Source organism: Hyaena hyaena, unplaced genomic scaffold (assembly GCF_003009895.1).
Source record: "Hyaena hyaena isolate Hyena2069 unplaced genomic scaffold, ASM300989v1 scaffold_98, whole genome shotgun sequence".
In the NCBI taxonomy this organism is placed as follows: domain Eukaryota; kingdom Metazoa; phylum Chordata; class Mammalia; order Carnivora; family Hyaenidae; genus Hyaena; species Hyaena hyaena.
The window spans coordinates 3,270,472-3,283,914 of NW_024080730.1; the positions used below are offsets into that span (position 1 = coordinate 3,270,472).

The following is a 13,443-nucleotide window of genomic DNA, read 5'->3' on the forward strand; positions in this document are numbered from 1 at the left end:
CGCCGGCCCCACGCGCTGTCACACCGCCTCAGCTGACGACCAACGCCCACAGCTCCCCCCACCCCCGCCATGTTCTGGGAGCCACACTTTTGAGGGCTTGTGTCCCCAGGTGGCCAGGCCTGGATGCATCTCTGGAAAGGGTTGGAGCTGACCTCCCATGCTGACCCTGCACACGCGGGCCTCTCCCACGCTGACCCTGCACACGCGGGCCTCTCTCAAGCACTTGCAAAGCCTGGCGTGTCCCAGGAAATCCCGCCTGTCACACTCACTTATTTTCTATGTGCGGACTATAGTCACTCACTCTCAGATCGCTGCTGACCACTACGCATGCCCACTTTTCCACTGTCCCCCTGACATGCTTTTTTGAAGCATAATTACCTCCGTGAGGCTTGCCCTCCTCAGGGGCCAGCTGCAGGGGCTTCGCCACGTGCATGCGGTCGTGTAAACCACCACGGCCAAAGTAAGGACGGTTCCCACAACCCCCAGAGTCTCCTGGTGTCCCCTCGGGGTCTGCGCACGCCTTCCCCCACCCGGGAAAAGACGTGTTTCCTGTGCCGCGCTTTGCCCCTTCCAGAAGGCGGATGCATCGTGTGTGCGTGGGCGTTTCCATCTGGCTCCTCCCACCTGGAGGGCCCGGGGCTCGGCTGTGTTGCAGAGCGTGTCCGTGCTCTGCTCCTTTGACTAGCTCTCCGCTGAATGGACGTACCGCAGCTTCTTTATCTCCTTCTGTGAAGGACATTTGGTCATTTCAGTCTCTGGTGATTATTAATTAAGCCTAGTGTGGGTGTAGGTTTTTATTCTATTTAAGTAAATACCCGGGTGTGGGATGGGCAGGCCCCGCGGCCAGTGTATGGTTTCCTTTACGAGAAGCCACCAAACTGTCATCCCAGGCGCCTGCACCGTTTTGCACACCACCCCCCGGCCCCGCCGGCACATGTGGGGGCCGCGCTGGGCACTCAGCGCCTGTGTGGGGGCTGCCCCAGCCATTCCAACGGGTGTGCAGGGCTATCTCGCTGTGGCTGCCGTCCCCAACACCCCGAAGGGCGAAGCCTCCGGAAGGCCCGCTAGCCACAGGTACCCCTTCTTTGGTAAGATGGTTGTTCAGATCTTTCCCCCCAGTTTTTATCGGGTTGTTTTTATTTTCTTACTGAGTTTTGAGAATTCCTCATATTCTCTGAATTCTAGTCCTTCATCACACGCTGTTGTGCAAACATGTTCTCTTAGCCTGTGGCTTGTCATGTCTTCTTATTCTCTTTAAATTTTTTTAAGGTTTGTTTATTTTTGAGAGAGAGACAGAGACAGAGCATGAGTAGGGGAGGGGCAGAGAGAGAGGGAAACAAAGAATCCGAAGCAGCTTCATGCTCTGAGGCTTCAGCACAGAGCCTGATGGGGGGCTCGGACCCACACACTGCGAGATCGTGACCTGAGTTGAAGTTGGACGCTCAACCGACTGAGCCTCCGGGCGCCCCTTGTCTTCTTATTCTCTTAACTGTGTTTTTGAGAAAGGAGGAGTTTTTAACTTTGGTGAAGTGCTGATGGCTGATGTATCATTTTGTGCGGGCGCGGATTGCACTTCTGGAACTAGACAGCTAAGGGACCCACGGCCCAGCAAAGTCACCAAGATTTTCTCCTACGTTCTTCCCGGGAATTTTGTACTTTTACGTCTCGCATTCGGGTCTAAGATAGGTTGTGAGTTGATTTTTGGTTAAGGTGAAAGATGTGGACCAGGGCTGTGTATTTGTCTATGAAGACGTGTGTTGATTTTTGCACGTGGGTGTCCACTTGTTTCAATACCATTGCTGAAAAGATCCTCCTTTCCCCGTCGAGTTGCCTTTGTATCTTTGTTGATAGTGAATTGCCCATATATGCGTGGGTCTGTGTCTGCCCCACTGACCTCTGTGTCTGCTCTTCTCCCAATACTTCAGTCTGAATTTCTTTACCTTTAGAGCAAGTCTTAAAATCAGGCAGATGAGTTTTCCAATTTTACTACATTTTTTCAAAACAGCTTTGAATATTCTAGTTACTTTGATTTTCTGTATACATTTTAGAATCAGCTTGTTACTTTCTGTATACATTTTAGAATCAGCTTGTTATTTTCTATGCCTAAAGATCCTACCAGAATTTGAGCTGAATTCGCATTGAACCTATTGGTCAGTTTGGGGCAAATTAACATTTAACAGTATTAGGGGTTCAGTTCACGGGCAAGGGACGTTTCTCCATGTGTTTGTGTCTTATTATTTGGTGTTTTTTTCCCATCAGTGTTTTGTATGTTCAGGAAACAGACTTTTTGCATATTTTGTTAGGTTACATTTAAATGTTTCATATACTTTCGTATACCAAGGGTAAGTGGTGATTTTGACGATAATGGTGGTAAGGGGATGATGGTGGTGGTGGTGATAGTCATGGTGGTGATGGTGGTGATGGTGGTGATGATGGTGGTGGTGATGGTGATGGTGGTGGTGATGATGATGATGATGGTGATGGTGATGATGGTGGTGGTGGTGATGATGATGATGGTGATGGTGATGATGGCGGTGGTGATGGTGATGATGGTGGTGATGGTGACGATGATGATGGTGATGATGGTGACGATGATGATGGTGATGATGGTCATGATGATGGTGATGATGGTGATGGTGATGATGATGGTGATGATGGTGATGATGATGGTGATGATGGTGATGATGGTGATGGTGATGGTGATCATGGTGATGATGGTGGTGATGGTGACGGTGACGATGATGATGGTGATGATGGTGGTGGTGGTGATGATGGTGATGATGATGGTGATGGTGATGATGGTGGTGATGATGGTGATGGTGATGGTGGTGGTGATGATGGTGATGGTGATGATGATGGTGACGATGATGATGGCNATGATGGTGGTGATGATGGTGATGGTGATGGTGGTGGTGATGATGGTGATGGTGATGATGATGGTGACGATGATGATGGCGATGATGGTGATGATGATGATGGTGATGGTGGTGATGGTGATGATGATGGTGATGGTGACGATGATGATGGTGATGATGGTGGTGATGATGATGGTGACGATGGTGGTGGTGATGATGGTGGTGGTGATAGCAGGAGAGGAGTGGGTGAGGGTGGCAAAGCCTGGATTCACATCATCCTGACTCCAAAGCCCAAGTTCATTCCAGCACTCCAGACTGAAATCTTTATAATCCACCTTCCAGCATCATCTGTATCAGGGGCTTTCAAACCTTTTACTCTCTGGATCCTTTCCCTTTTAAAAAGATTAATGGGACCACAAAGAACATTTACTTCTGTAGATTAGCCGATCAATGTTTACTCCAATTAAAAAATATATTTAATGATTCATTTCAAATTAACAATGACAAACCCATTATATTAACAGAAATAATGCATTATTTATTTTTTAATAATAATTTTAAATTTATTTTTTAATCAATGCATTATTTATGAACACTATGTTTTCCAAAACAAAAGTATTTAGTGGAAAGAGTGGAATTGTTTTACATTTTTTGAGAGCCTGTTTGACATCTGGCTGAACGGAAGCCGGCTGGACCCTCACATCCGACTCCACGTTCAGTCATCGCAATGTCACACGGTGGTAGCCTCTGGAAAACTGCCCCGTACACTGTGAGAGAACACAGGCGAAAGAGGAGAATGGCATCCTGGAAGGCTAATAAGCGGTTTCTTGCTGTGGCCCCTGGAATGGTCTCGGAGACCTCCAGGCAGGCTCCGAGGTCACACTTTGAGAACGGCCGCTCTAGCGCTACCCTGAGGTGTAGACATCCTCAACGGCAGGGTGTCCCAGGGTTCCTGAGGGGACGTCAGAAGCAGCCCCCGCGATGCGCGCTCCAAGGCTGAGCTGCCACGTGACCCGCGTGACCGTCCCTCCTCGCCTTCTCCGTTCCCTTTGCGTAACGTGGCTGGGCTTCTCGCCCGCCTCTTGGTGCCCGAGTTTTGTCTGTGACCAAACCCAGCCCCGTGAGAAGGTGGCGGCGAAGCGATGTCCTGGCCCCAGCGCCGCACACCTGCAGAGCCACCCTCCCGAGGCAGGTGTCCACAGTGCCTCTCTCAGGCGCACACACCGGCGGCCATGGGCCCCAAGGGCAGATCTTGCCTTGAAACCTTTCCTTTTAGCAGCACTGGTGTGTGTGGCCCCAGGCAGCGCCCCTCGCCCACGTGGAAGAGGGGATGCACCACATTCCTCATGGTTCTCCCTACGGCAGGCTCTAGGGAGCCCGCTCTCTGCCCCAGAATGGGCTTGCCAAGTCCCACTGGGTCGCTCCCGGCTGGCTCGTGATCACAAGACCCAGAGGGCGAGAGGGCAGACCTCAGGGAAGGCTCAGGCCCCCAGGGCTCCAGGGAAAGCCCCCCACCCCCCACTCCATCCTCCCTCTAAGCAGGCAGGGGGGCAGCGGATGGGGGTCCTGCCTGGGTCTGCTCTAGTCAGTGGCTTCCAGGACCCTGAGGCTGTGTCCTCAGATGAAGACTCAGAACAAAAGCATTTGTTTATTTATTTGGGGAAAGGGAAGAGAGAGAGAGAGAGCGAGCAGGAGTGCAGAGAGGGCAGAGGGAGACAGAGAGAATCCCAAGCAGACTCCATGCTTAGTGTGGAGCCGGATGCAGGGCTCAATCCCACGACCGTGGGATCATGACCTGAGCCAAAAGCCAAGTGTCGGACTCTCACTGGACTCAGCCCCTGCAGGCGCCCGTCAGAACAAAAGCATTTAGAACAGGAAAGAAGGTCCGGTGCCAAGGACTGGCTCGCCAGCACAAGCACTGCGATGGGCAGACGAATGCGCAGCGCCTAAGTTTACCGGCTGTAGTGGGTGACGTTTGTCCCCAGGAAGATGGGCCCACGTCCAAGCCCCCAGTGCCTGTGAATGTGGCCGCATTTGGACGTAAGGTCTTTGCAGGCGTAACGAAGTCAATGATTTCCAGATGAAGTCGTTCTGGGCCATCTCGGTGGACCCTAAGCCCAATGACTGTGTCCTTATGTGAGAAAGGAGAGGGAGATTCAGGACAGTGACACAGGAGGGCAGAAGGCCACGCATCCACGGGCCAGGAGTGCCACGGACGGCCAGCACCTCTCCGGCCGAATCCAGCTTCTGAATGCGGCTGTTGCCCGGAGGAGAGGTCACCGACAGGCCACAGACAGTCCAGCCACAGGAGCCCAAGGCCGGGGGGCCGGGGGACGGGAGCGAGCCGGCCCTGCTCCTCCAGGCACCGCCCACCCCCAGGGCACGTGGCGATGACCCCAGCATATCCCCAACGCGCATCGCCCCACCTCCCAGCTGCGCCCACCGGGGTCTGGCCCCCTTCTCGGTGTCCAGTGCTTAGGAGGGCGTTGCGGACGCTGGCCCCGCGCAGAGGGCCAGACGCAGAGGCCGCCGGCGCGGGTTCCGGCGCGGGTTTTCACCTGCAAGAACGGACCCCGGACGCGCAAGGAGGCCCGTCAGCCTGTCTGATCGTGCTCAGCGCCACATGCTCCTCATGAGCCCCGAATGCCACGTCAGCCTCCCCGGAGTCTGGACCTTTCCAGGGGGTGTCGCCCTATAAATAGCACCTTCTTGTGGCTCCAGGTGGGAGAGCAGGCGCTGTCACCGACCGGGACGGGAAATCCCACGCCTGTCTGACCGGCGGGCGTTTGCCTGCATCAGGGGCTTAGCTGTGTCCTTCTGGAGGATGGTACGCGTGTGACAGAGCCACAAGCAGGGACAGAGGAGCGGGCGCGCAGGTGAGCGGGCCTGCTCGGGGCGACCCACACCCGGCCTGGTGGCTCAGCTCATGAAGACGAGGGAGAGGCCACATCAGGGGACACGGAGCCTCCTGTTCCTCCCCAGGCCCCACCTCCCCTCGCCACCCTCCACCCTGGAAACAGCTGGGCACATGGGTCCTGCCCAGTCCTGCCCTGTCACGGAGACCCCGCCTCCTGCACTGGGTTGGGGGGAGAGAGAGTAGGGGAGGCGAGTGGGGGGAACAACTCCAGCAGCCAGCAGGGCAGCCTCAGCCCTTCCCAGCTGCCTGGCCCCAGCTGATGGCCTAACCTCACACCGCTATGGTGACCCCCACCTACGGGGAGCCGGGGATGCAGTGAGGTCACGTGGAAAGTGGGGACACAGTGCCGGGTCCACGGTGAGGGACGGATAAACGCCACAATTGTTTTTGTGATTAGCTGCTGTGTTCGGGAGAGCATGTGGGCTTCAAATTTCTCCTATTCGTAATGGGGGGGGGCAAGCTCACCCACCCTGGCCAGCCCCCCAGGTTGCCCCGATGCTGCCCAGGGCAACAGAGTCTGGGCCCAGCTAGGAGTAGGGGATCCCACCTAAGTCCAGCCACACCCTTACTACCTGGGCCTCAGTCTCCTCTGCTGAGAAATGGGAAGAAACCATTACTGCAGCCTCGGCTAGCTTGGAAAGATTAGGTACAGAGGCGGCTTGTAAGAGCTCTTTCCTCCTCAGGGGACCACCGCCCACCAGTGCCTGGCCCCGCAGAGGCCGGAGTCCCTGGCAGCCCACCCCCGCAGGCGCCTGCTCTGAAACAGGCCCAGGAATGTTCCATCGCACCCTGGCTCCCCTAGCCCTTGCCAGGGAGGCAGCCAGTTACCACGGAAAGGACCGGGGCTCACGAGGGGCGCTCTCTGGGCCCGCGCTCTTGGGACACAGCTCTGAAGCGGACAGCTGGGAGTGAATCCTCACTCACTGTGAGAGCTTTCTTCCCTGCTCTGTGCCTCGGTTTCCCCATCTGTAAAACAGAGCCAATCACAGTACAGCGCCTGCCTCCTAAGGCGGCTGGACGGTTTAGCTGAGTCGGTGTGTCTGGAGCCCCTCAGCATAGAACGTGGGATGGGGTGTGGGTGCATCGTCAGGAGGCCTGGGGGACTGAGCAACCCCCGAGAACCAAGCGGCCACTCAGAATGGACTGACCCCAACAGTTTTAAAAACTCATTTATTCTAGAGCAGGTTTTCCGGAACCAGATTGTTCCCATTTCGGGATGCAGGCCTGTGTGTCGATGGGTGTTTCGTTCCATCCCTGGCCTCCATCCACTGGATGCCGTGGGTCCCCCTCCAGCGCTGACGGCCTCAGAGGGCAGGCTAGGTTGCCCCCAGCGGACATTGCCTCAGACTCAACTTTCGATTGTATTCAACTCACTTAGGAGTAAAGCCCACAATTGCAAATCAGTTTTTAAAAATCTTGCTTCTCGGGAGCCTGGGGGGCTCAGTCGGTTGAGCGTCTGACTTCGGCTCAGGTCATGATCTCGCGGTTCATGGGTTCGAGCCCCGCGTCGGGCTCTTGGCCAGGTGTCCCTTCGACCTCTGCCCTCAGCAGTGACATTTCACGAAGTCAAGCTGGCTCCAAATAGCCAGCATCACCAGCGACTGGAAACTTTGCCTCCTTTGGCGCCTGGGACCTCCACCCCAGGGGAAACAGCTTTGTTTTCTTCCCCAGTCTCCTGTGGATTGGCCCGGCAACCAGCAACGTGCCCGGCTCCTGGCCACCACACCCGGCTTTGTGCAGAGGCTCGGAAGAGTAGCCCTGGCTGGGGTGGTGTCCGTCGGGCCTGCACTGCGCACGGAGCAGACCCCCTCCTGAAGAAGGGGCTCCACCATGGCACTGAGCATCTTTTCTGAGCAGCTCTGCGTGGGAAGGCCTTGCAAGGTGACTATGGGGGTAGGAGCAGGCTAGCCCTGGGGGTGAGCCCCGCGCCGGCCAAGGCATCGTGGCCCCAGTCATGGCCCCTCCGATCACCATCTGCGGCTGGAGCTTCCGCGCCCCAGGAGAGTCACTGCCTGCCCTAAGGGGTGGGCCTGGGGCTCGGCTGGAAGGGCTTTGGGCCGGGCCACCCACCTGGCTGGCTGGGGGCAGAGCCCCCCAGGGCCTTCTACAGCCCCCAGGCCTGAAAGGGGGCCCCGTGGGCCGCCAAACCTCCTGGGCTTGTATCACAGCCCTGCCTGGTGCCCCTGCTGCGTCCCCTTGACCTTCAGGCTTAGGGGCCAGCTTCCAGCCACTCTTGTCGCAACATAACATGAAAGGGTGGAAATGCGCGTGGATGCAGGAAATGAAAATGTGGGCCGGCAGCTTCAGACAGGGAAGGAGGCCGGGGACTGAGGCTGGGGCCCCGCTGGGGTCAGCCGCTCCCCTTGGAAGGGAACAGACAGAGGGATTCTGCTTGGAAATGGCTCTGTGCCCTTGCGTGTCCTGCCTGGTCTGGGGATGCCTGCGACGGGCCCGGTCCAGCCAGTCTGGGTCTCTGGGGGACACATGCTGTCCCAAGGCCCCAGGCGGTTCAAGACCAAGGTTCTAGAGCGCCTCAGTCTGGGGGACCAGGGCTGGGGAGACCCTGGGGCCAGCAAGGAGCTCAGAGCTTCAGGGCCTACAGGTGAGAGGCTGGGGAAGCCCCTCACCTCCTCGGCTCCCAGCTGGGATTTCTCAGCAGAATTAGAGCGGCTTTTTTATACGAAAGGGCTTCAGAGTCTAATAAGGTCTCTGGGAGCAGGAAGGGGGGGGTCTTGGCAGGAGTCCTGGGGGAGACGTGCATGAGAAACACGGGGGCTGGGGGGCCAGAGCAGACATACAGGACAAGGGTGTCCGGTCTCTGGGGTTCCTCTTAGGTTCTGGCGGCTTCTGTGGCTGGGACAAAAATGATGACCATTTCTTGGGCTCAGGATGAGACAGGGGACACCCCACCCCCCACGAGGGAGGGCTGGAGGCCCGCATGCGCCCCCCCCCGTCTCTGGGGGAGCCCTTCCAGGCCGCTCCCACTCACCACCAGCAACCCCGCCAGGCACCCCAGACCTGCCTGGCCAGGGAGCGGGGGGGCGGAGAAAGGCTGGGGTCCCTGCGCCCCGCTCCAGCGCCTGGGATCCCGTCCCGGGGGGTTTTGTGCGGAAGAGCCCTCCCCTTACCCGCTCCCCTCCCCCCCCGCTGCCCTTCCCTCCCTCCTCCCCGCCCCTCCCCTCCACCCTCCTCCCCGCCCCTCCCCTCCTCCCTCCTCCCTCCTCCCTCCGCCGCCGCTCCCTCCCCGCCCTCCTCCCTCCTCCCTCCGCCGCCGCTCCCTCCCCGCCCTCCTCCCTCCTCCCCGGGCTCCGCGGTTGGATCCGTCCTCTGGCATTTCCTGCAGCCGGGCCGCCGCCAGCTGAGCCCCGCGCGCCCGGCCCGCCGGCTCCGAGTCGCGGCACGGTAGGGGCGCGGCGGGCGGGGAGGGCGCGGGAGGCGGCCGGGGGTGCCTGGGGAGGGCCCCGGAGCGCCCCGCGGGCCGGGTGGGGGCCGGGGGCGGGGAGCCCTGCGCCGCGAGGCCGCGGGGCCCGGGGCACCGGGACGCAGCCCCGCGGGCAGCCCCGGCCCGGCGCGCGGAGGGGGAGCGCGGGGCGGCGCAGGGCCGGTCCCGGCGCGGGCAGGCCGGGGCGCGGGTGGGGCCCGGGCGTGGGGAGCGGCGCGCGCAGCCGGAGTCCCGCCCGGCGGGGCCCCGGGGAGCGGGGACGCGGGAGGGGTGGGGGCGGCGGCCGCGCGCGCCCCCAACGTGGCTGGCCCCGGGGGGTCGGCGAGCGGCGGGCGGTGGGCGCGGGGGTGCCGCGGCGGGCCGGGTCTGGGTCCGGCCACTGGCATCGCAGCGGCGGGATGGTTCCGAGGGCGGCCGCATGTCGGCCGCCAGAGCCAGGGGCTGCCTGGGCTGAGGGACGACCCCTGCTCAGCCCCCAGCCACCTTCTCTAGGCCACTGGCCTCCTAAGACAGCGAGTCAGGCAGTGTTGGGGGGGAGGGTCCTGTGCACCTGAGGATTCCTGGGAGGTCGGACATGGGGGGGCCTGTCAGCAGCCCCCTGAGGGCCACTCACCCACGTGGGCTCCCCAAGCTCCCCCAGGGCCCCCTCCCCCCTTGGCCGGGCTGTCTGCTGTCAGAAGCCAGCTTGAGTTAAGATTGTGAGCGTCTGGGGGTGTGCACAGGGCCGTCAAGGGCCGGGGTGGCTCCTCTGCCCCCAGCGCCCCCGAGTGGAGCCAGGCCTGGCCGTGCTGGAGCAGCTGGTTGGATTTCTGCTCCTTTGCCATTTTAAGATTTTACTAACTTGCTACTCTGTCTACGCTAGAAATAATTTATGTGGGTGTCTGTCCGTCTGCCTGAACCCCTGCAAAATGCCTTTTGCAGGTGGGCCTCAGTGATTGTCCCCAGGGCAGGGGCAGACACAGGGTGTCACAGCTCAGGACAGGGCACAGCCCTTGGGTTGGATGTGTGTGTCCTTGGATCTGTGTGAACCCCGTCAACAAAAACCCTGCCGTCAGCAATAGCCGGCGGAGTGGTCTTTGGGCTGCATTTTTACCCCGGTTCCTTGGTTCTGTGGGGCCTGTGGCTCCTTGAACTTGACAGGCGCAGCAGGCGGTTCAGGGGCGTCTGCTGGCTCCCCTTCAGGCGTGAAGCTCCGGATCCGCGGATCCCATTGTCTGCCGGCTCGGCTCGCGTGGGGCACTGAGGGTGTCTGTCTGGGTGTGTGTCTTGTCGGGCTGTGACTAGAAAAGGTGACGGAGCAGACACGCCAGGCGGGCACCCTCTGACCCGCCTCTTCTTGGGGAGGCCCCTATGCAGAGGTGGAGGCCCGAGTAGTGCATCCAAGGCCAAGTGGAGCCTCCTTCTTGGGCCTGGGGGGGAGGGGGCACCCATCTCTCATCCTGGAAGGTCTGTTGCGGGCTCTTACGGTGCCCAACGCAGCCCTTCCCCTGAGGATGGGTTTTATTTACGATGCTGGGAGCGTCCGGGACTGGTGTCTCTCGTAAGTGTCTCCTCCCGGAAGCTTCCCGAGCTGGAGAGCAAGCTGACAGGCTGCGTCCAGGGAGGGGACAGACCCCCGGGACCAGCTGGCGGCTCCAGGACTGGTACGCCTGGTCCTCGGCAGCTGTGATTTGGGGACTTGTGTTTTCTGCTGATTTTGTGGCTGAGCCGGTGTGAATGCGGGAGCACACGTACACAGAGCCAACGCGACAGAGGCCTGCCCCGCCCCTTTCCCGTTTGTTGTTCGAGCGACAGGTGTGCAGCCGCCCCTGCGAAATGGTGCGAACCAGCTCCCAGTCATATGCGGGAGACCTGAACCCTGGGATGGGGTCGCAGGGGTGCGCCGTGCACAGGAGAGGGCCCCAGGATGGGGTGGGGGGAGTGCAGGGGTGCACCGTTCCCTGCAGAGGACCCCCAACATCCTGATGCGAAGGGAGCTGTCAGATGCAATTCCCACCGTGGGGTTCCTGGGTCGGGTGCCTGGCTGCTGGGAGTGACAGGACTGGCCCCTTTGGGTGTTGGGGACCCGATGCTGGGTAGTACAGAGGACAGGGCCGTGACCCCCCAACGGGGGCCAGGCCTGCTCGCGGCCGTCACAGAGGAACAGGGTATCACCCTGGGTGCCAGCTTCGCCCCATAACCTACGAAGCCTCCGGGCCAAGGAAACAGAACTTAACAGCTGCAGGATGAGCTGCCTGAGGGTTCGGAGCCGGCCTGGGCTGGATCGGTGACCCTCACAGGGCCTGCTACCTGCCCGGGGACACGTCTGGGCTGACCCTGCAACTTCTGCAGGGGATGGGAGTGACGGCAAATACGAGGAACTTGGACTTGGGAGCATCTGGTTCCCTGAGCACAGCAGTCCTTCCATGCCAGGGTCCGGGGAGTGTGTGCAGGTGGGGGGGGGGGGAGGAATTGGCTGAGGCTGGCCTGGCATCTCTGCCGAAGGCGAGTGGGTGCCAGCCGCGTGCTCAGGACCTGGCCGCCTGAAAACGAGGGCTTGGGCGGGGACCGGGGACAGCGGCACAGTCATGGGCCCGGCCTCGAGTTCCTTGTTCGGCAAGGTAGCTGGGGAATAGTCTGCCCAGCGCAAGGGGCCTGTGGGCCTGAGATGTGGGGCAGCCTGTAGGGGTCCCCAGGGGGTCCCCAGGGAAGGAGTCTCAGGTCCTCGAGAACGCAGAGAGGGGCACACGATGACCCCGGGAAGGGCCCCAGAGCCGCCCGGCCCGGCCCCCTGGGAAGCCCAGGGCCACCGGAGAACTGCCAGCATTATCTAGGCCATCGAGCCAGGGAGAGACTGTCCCCACCGCTTGGGACAGGAGCTGGTCGGCTGGCTCTACGGGATGCAGGATAGGCAGGGGGCCTTTGTCGCCCTCTCAGAGCCAGGGCTAAGCTTAGCCTACCTGATGTCCACTCTTGTGTCCCGGCCCAGCCTTGGCTGCCCTCCAGGGCAGGCTCCATTCTTGCCTTTCTAGTCCTTCTCTGGCCAGCAGCCAGCACGATTTTTAAAAACATGGACCACATCACATAGCTTCCCCGTGAGAGTCCCCCATGATTCACACCCGTCTCCGAGTAGCTCCAGGCCCCTCCCCGAGCCGCACAGGCCCTGTCCCCCTCTGCCAGGCCTCCCCGCCCCCTCGGTGACGCCCACGGGCGTCCAGCCCCAGGCCCAGCTGCGGGCACTCAGGAGGCTTAGCTTGCCGTCCACGAACCCTCCGCCCAGGTTGCCGCTTCTCCCCGAGACCCTGTGTCCCTGATGACCGTGCCCGTGGCTGGCGGCCGCGCTCTGCTCCGCGGCAGCCCTGATCTGTGTCTTAGTTCTCTGCATTCTGCGTCGCTTTAACTGAATGACGTGGGGAGAGCAGGTGGACCAGAGCCGGCCCTCGGCGGGGACTCTCAGTACATGTGGTCAGGGTTCGTTTGTTGGCTGAATATGTGCTCAGGGCCTCTCACGTAGTAGGTGCTCTGCTCATGGGAAGCCGTAGGATTCCGAGCCGGTGTCGATGTGATGCCCCCCATCTGTGTCCCCTGGCTTCACCGGATGTGCCCAAATTCAAAAGGTCCAGCTTGGTGCCCTCCCCAGGGCGACTGTCATTCCTGAAATGTACATAGAGAGCGCATGGTACCCGGGAGGAACGCCTAATCTTTTATTGGGCAAACAAGGTGGCCTGACTGGCCCAAGCCCCCTCTGATCCTGGCTGGGATGACGGGCTCAAGGGGAAGATGAGGCCCCCATGGCTGATCAGCACCCACCCAGGGAGAGGGACGTGTCCCCAAACTGACAGCACCCACCCAGGGACAGGGATGTGTCCCCACACTGACCAGCGCCCACCCAGGGACAGGGACGTGTCCCCAAACTGATCAGCGCACACCCAGGGACAGGGACGTGTCCCCACACTGACCAGCGCCCACCTAGGGACAGGGATGTGTCCCCAAAGTGATCAGCGCACACCCAGGGACAGGGATGTGTCCCCACACTGACCAGCGCCCACCCAGGGACAGGGACATGTCCCCACACTGATCAGCACCCACCCAGGGACAGGGATGTGTCCCCACACTGATCAGCACCCACCCAGGGACAGGGATGTGTCCCCAAACTGATCAGTGCCCACCCAGGGACAGGGACGTGTCCCCACACTGATCAGCACCCACCCAGGGACAGGGACGTGTCCCCACACTGATCAGCACCCACC

The 13,443-nt window shown here is 60.3% G+C and overlaps 1 protein-coding gene across 2 annotated transcripts in view; it reads left to right on the forward strand.

Annotated features, from left to right (window-relative positions):
- The first annotated feature begins 9,116 nt into the window (after positions 1-9,116).
- OSBPL5 (oxysterol binding protein like 5) overlaps positions 9,117-13,443 on the forward strand; it is a 50,399-nt gene continuing 46,072 nt past the window's right edge. For both annotated transcript variants that reach the window (XM_039235453.1, XM_039235457.1), the window contains exon 1: positions 9,117-9,174. The gene's annotated coding sequence lies outside the window, so the exon portion shown is untranslated. The remainder of the gene's footprint in view (positions 9,175-13,443) is intronic.